The sequence below is a fragment of the Echinops telfairi genome, unplaced genomic scaffold (assembly GCF_000313985.2).
Source record: "Echinops telfairi isolate 266 unplaced genomic scaffold, ASM31398v2 ScPeMD7_70;HRSCAF=299, whole genome shotgun sequence".
Lineage (NCBI taxonomy): Eukaryota > Metazoa > Chordata > Mammalia > Afrosoricida > Tenrecidae > Echinops > Echinops telfairi.
This window is the reverse complement of record NW_022103968.1, coordinates 65,880,381-65,886,380: the sequence shown is the minus strand read 5'-3', so window position 1 is coordinate 65,886,380 and position 6,000 is coordinate 65,880,381.

The window sequence follows — 6,000 nt, the reverse complement described above, 5'->3', positions numbered from 1 at the left end:
AGTTTGTCCCTCCTAATAAAACATTGAAAGTTGAACATTGAATAAAGAAGACTAAAAAGGAATTGGTACATTTGAATTACGGTGCTGGTAAAGAATATTGAATGTACCAGAAAGACAAACAGTAAAGCCAGAATGCTCCTTAGAAGCAATGATGGAGAGACTTTGTCTCACATACTTGTGGCATATTATCAGGAGAGACCAGTTCCTGGAAAAGGACATCATGCGTTGTAAAGTATGAGGACAGCAAAAAAAAGAGAAGTCCCTTGATGAGACAGATTGACACAGTGGCTATAACAATGGGCTCAAACATCGCGATTGTGAGCAGGGTGGTGTTTTGTTCTTTTGTACACAGGATTGTTATGAGCTGGAGCCAACTTGACAGCACCTAACAACAACAAATGTCATTCAAAACAAAACATTAGTTATTCAAACTAAATTCTTGGAAACCCCTGGTAGCATAGTGGGCTATGCATTGGCCTGGTAACCACAGAATTAGCAGTTCAAAACCACCAGCTGCTCCAAGGGAGAAAGATGAGGCTTTCTTCTCCCTTGACGCATTCTAGTCTCGGAAACCCATAGGGACAGTTCTACGCTGCCCTACAGGATCGCTGTGAGTCAGAATCAACTCAAACTAAATTCTCTCCCCACAAGAAATTCTATCTTAAGTCAGTCATATTTTTTTAATAATCATTTTATTGGGAGTTCTTACAGATATAACATTCCGTAGTTCAGTCCCGTCAAGCAATATTTTACTCTTGTTACCACAGTCAGTTTCAAAACACTCTCCTTCTTGACCTCCTTGACACCTGCTCCCCTTAGTCAGTCATATTTTTAATCAAAGTAATACATATGCATAGTCTTAAAAGTTATATAATATGTTTATAAGGAAAATTATCAGTCCCCTTATGGATTAAAAATCAATTTAGAGAAAACTAGAATCCTCACACTGAAGTAATAGACAACATCTTGATAAATGGAGAAAAGATTGAACTTGTCAAAGATTTTATTTTGCGTGGACCCACAGTCAATGCTCATAGAAACAGCAGTCAAACAATCAATTGATTAATTGTATTAGGCAGATTTACTGCATAAGACCTCTTTAAAATGTTGAAGATAAAGAATGTCACTTAGAAGAGTAAGGTGTGCCTGACCCAAGCTATAGTATTTTCAGTTGCCTCATGTGCATGTGAAAGCAGGGCAGTGAATAAGGAAGACCAAGGAAGAGTCGATATATTTGAATTAAGGTGTTGGCAAAGAATATCGAAAATAATCTGAACTGCCAGAAAAATGAACAAATATGTCTTAGAATAACTATAACCAGAATACCCATTAGAAGCAAGGATGAGGGAGCCCTGATGGCATAGTGGTTAAGAGATGAGTTGCAATCTACAGGGTCGGCAGTTCAAAACCTCCAGCTGCACTGCAGGAGTAAGGTGGAGCTTTCTACTCCTGTAAAGAGTTTCCATCTTGAAAACCCACAGGGGCAGTGGTCCCATGTCCTGTAGGGTCACTATGAGTCAGCATGGACTCAATGGTAGTGAAAAAAAAATTAAAAAAAAAAAAAAAAAAAAGAAGCAAGGATGAGAGAATTTGTCTTACATACTTCAGACATGTTATTTGAGAGATCAGTCCTGAGAAAATGACATCACTAGGCAAAAAACAAAGCTCCAGGAATGGATGAAGTAGCAATTGAAATATTTTAGTAAGCTGATAAATCATTGGAAGCACTCACTCATCTATGCTAAGAAATTTGGAAGACAGCTACTTGGCCAGCTGACTGGAACAAATCCATATTTGTACTTGTGGTAGTTGGATGATTTTATCTCAACTTGAATTTGTGTGAAAGTGTAGGTGTGGAGTCTAGCCTCTCAATCACGTCGCAACCTGATAATGCCTCCTTGGGGGTCTAGCCTTTTTAAAATATTTCCCTCTCACTGTCCCTTCACATTCCTGTCTGCTTCCAGGGTGGCCTGTCATTTTCTACCAACTTTGGATCCACTGGACTCTGCACCCACTGGCCTGTGATTTTACTGCATTCCTCTTCACCTTGGCTTGTAGCTACATGAGTCTCAGGAGGGCTCAGTTGGCATTGGATCTATGGACTGAGTTGGGGCTGGGATGTCAAGTTCTTTCTTGTACAGAGATGAGTGTCACTGCTTTTGTTTCTCTAGACAACTCAGCCTAGCACAATAGCCATTCCAAAGAAAGGTGACCCAACAGAATGTGCAAATTATAGAACAATAGCATTGATACCACATGCAAGTAAAATTTTGCTGAAGATCCACCTAACAGTGGTTGTAGTAGTACATTGACAAAGAACTGCCAGAGGTTCAGGTCAGATTCAGAAGAGGACATGCAATAAGGGATATCATTGCTGATATCAGATAGATCTTGATTGAAAACAGAGAATACCAGAAAAAAGTTTACTTGTATTTCATTGACCATACAAAGGCATTCAACTGTGTAGATCATAACAAACTATGTATAGTCTTAAAGAGTAGGAATTCCAAAATACTTCATTGTGTTCATGCAGAACTTGTACATGGAGCCAGAGGCAATGTGCGAAAAGAACAAGGGAAGGTTTGAAATAAGAAAAAGGTGTGCGTCAGGGTTGTATCCTTTCACCATACTTATCGATGTTGTATGCTGAGCATATCATCAGAGAAGCTGGATTATATGAAGAAGAATGTGGCATCAGGATTAGAAGAAGGCGGCTTATTAGCAATCTGTGATACGCAGATAACACAGCCTTGCTTGCTGAAAGTGAAGAGGAATCAATGAGTTGGAATTGACGCCAGGGAAATGAGTGGGTGTGACTTAAGCCATGGGATCTTCAATGACTTCATATGCATTTAAGAACTGGACAGTGAGTAAAACAGAGTGAAGAAGAACTGATGCATTTGAATCATAGTGTTGGTGAAGACTACTGCCTATATTGTGGACTGCCAGAAGAATGAACAAATCTATTTTGGAACAAGTGCAGTCAGAATACTCCTTAGAAACAAGGATGACAAAACTTCATCTTTCTGTATTTTGGACATATTATTAGGAGTGACTAGTCCCTGGAGAAGGATATCATGATTTGTAACGCAGTGAGTCAGTAAAAAACTGAAAGGCTCTCAATGAGATGGATTGTCACAAGAGTTTCATTAACGATTCAAACATAGCAATGAAGATAAGATGGCACAAGACTGAGCATTGTTTCATTCTGTTGTACATAGAATCACTGTAAATCAGATCCCACTTGATGGTATCTAATAACAACAATAGACCTATGTGAAACAGCTTTATTAGCCACAGTACATTGCCAATGTACAATTTCTTCTGCCTTTAGTCTTGCAGACTCCACAGCACCATTATCTCACCCTTTCAGTGAGACTGTTTCATATATTTGTAACTTTTTATGTTTTTATTTCATACATATTCTCAAACATTCAAAAGTAAGGAGAAAAAAGTGGAAAAAAAAGGAGAACCCACTTATACTCATCCCAAACTTCTTCAATTGCTAAATTAATGACCAATCTTATCTATACTCCTACCTGTTCTCCCCATCCAGCTCTTGATTATTTAGAAGTAAGTCCCAGATATAATATTTCATCTCTATGGATGAGAATGATTAAAACTTGTTTCCTATTGATTGACATTTAGCTTGCTTCTGTTTTTATCCTCTAGACAAATTGTGTAGCTATAAATGCCACTGTGCATTTATCTTTGCAGACTTTACTAAGGCTATCTGTAAGGTAAATGTCTAGAGCTTGATTTGTTGGAACAATGTATAATAAGCATTCAGAATTTGAAGTTCTTCCAAATTTATATTCCTATCAAGATTGAGAATTTCCCTTTTCCACACCCTCACTTACACTGATTTTATCTGCCTTTAAATTTTTTGGCAGTCTGAGGCAGTGAAATGGTTTTTAGTTATGTATTTCTTTAATTATCTATGAGATAGGATCTTTTTCATTGGTCATCTTTTTATTTTTTCTTTCTATGTAGGTGTCTACTTAAATGTTCTCCTCAAGGAACCCTTGAGGAGTCTGTGCCAATGGTCTCTCCCATCGGGGTAATATGCCTTTTTTCCCTCTTTTTCTGTCTAAGACTATAATAAATATTTTCTTTAAAAGTGAAAAAACGGGGAGGGAGGAGAAAAATGAGCTGATACCAAGGGCTCAAGTAGAAAGCAAGTGTTGTGAGAATGATGATGGCAACAAATGTACAATGTGCTTGACACAATGGATGTATGTATGGATTGTGACAAGTGTTGTATGAGCCCCCAATAAAATGATTTTTTAAGTGAAAAAACAATAAAATATGATTATCTGTTTAAGAAAAGAAGATAGTTTGGTAGAGGGGACCATTTTCCTACTTCAGTCATTAATAGCATGCTGTGATACCTTCCTTTTTCCTCTCTAAGTTTAAGTCTCTTTAACAAAGGTAAATGTCTGCTTCATTTTCCCTCCCTTTCCCTTTCCCTCCCAAAGCAGATGTTCATTTCCTTTCTGGTTTCTGCTCACACTAGATACAGTCAGATTGTTTACCAAACAGATGGTTTGAAGACTGCTTCTGAGTAAGTGCTCTAGGGAAATATGCAAAAAAAAACAACAGGAAGGATTTTTACAGTCTTTTGGGGGTATATTTGTAATTATTTAGCAAATGATATGCCCAGCAAGTATCACTTCAGCCTGATTTGTTCATCTGTCCTGTGCTTAAGTGGATTATCTGTTTCATCTACCATGGACATATGTGTAATCAATATTGTGGGGGCTTCTTGACTAGAGCAATGGTGATTGTGCTCTGTCCTAATTTAAGTGGTAGTTTCAGAAGAGTAAGTATACTGACAGCCTGATTTTCTTAGATATTCCTTAAAAGCAACTATTCAGAATCTCATACATACAGAATTGGTTTGCCAAGTATTTATTTGAAGCCATCCGGTTTTACCAGGTGGCAGCTGTTGTTATGTATTTATGGGGACCTAATTTAAACCACAGATATGAAACAAAGAATGTCCTTGTTTTGTTTTTTAAAAATTATTTTATTGGGGGCTCATACAACTCTTATCACAATCCATACATCCATCAATTGTGTAAAGCGCATTCATCGTACAACTCTTGTCACAATCCATACATCCATATAATCCATACATCCACATTTGTACATATGTTGCATCACCATTTCCAAAGCATTTTCTTTCCACTTGAACCCTTGCTATTGGCTCCTCATTTTTCCCCTCCCTCCCTCTTACACTGACCAATATCTCCCTTCACCCACTTTTCTGTTGTCGTCTTCCTGGGGAATGTCCTTGTTTTGCAACACAGGAAAATGTGACTTTTTAATAGTAGATTTACCAATATACAATTCACATATTGTACACTTTACTCATTTGACATATACTGTTCAATAGTTTTTAGTATATTCATAGTTGTACATTGATCACCACAACGAAATTTGCAATATTTTTATTACTCCCCAAAGAAATCCTGTGTCTATTAGTAGTCACTCTCCATTTCTTCCACCTCCTCCCAGCTCTCAAAACTCAAACTCACTGCCACTGAGTTGACCCTGGCTCGTAGTGACTCTCTGAGACAGAGCAGCACTGCCTCTGTGGGTTTCTGTAAAGGAGCACACTCCTCTTTCTCCCTTGAGAAAGGTTGGTGGTTTTGAAAGCTGAACTTGTGGTCAGCAGCCTGACAGGTAACCCAGTACACCTTAGGGTTCTTCTTCCCAGCTCTAGGCAACCATTACTCAAATTTCTGTGTTCATAGATTTGCCTATTCTGAACATATTATATAAATGGAATCATATAATATGTTGTGTTTTATGAATGGCTTCTCTTATTTAGCACAATGTTTCCAAGCTTTATGTTGTAGCATGTTTCAATATTTCTTTTTATAGGTGAATAATAATGTGTGATTCTTAAGGTCTCATGGGACATTAGGAAAATATAACATACAGTATTAGTAACTCTTCCCCAAATGATGTTTGCTGACGTGTGGTAGACATTCT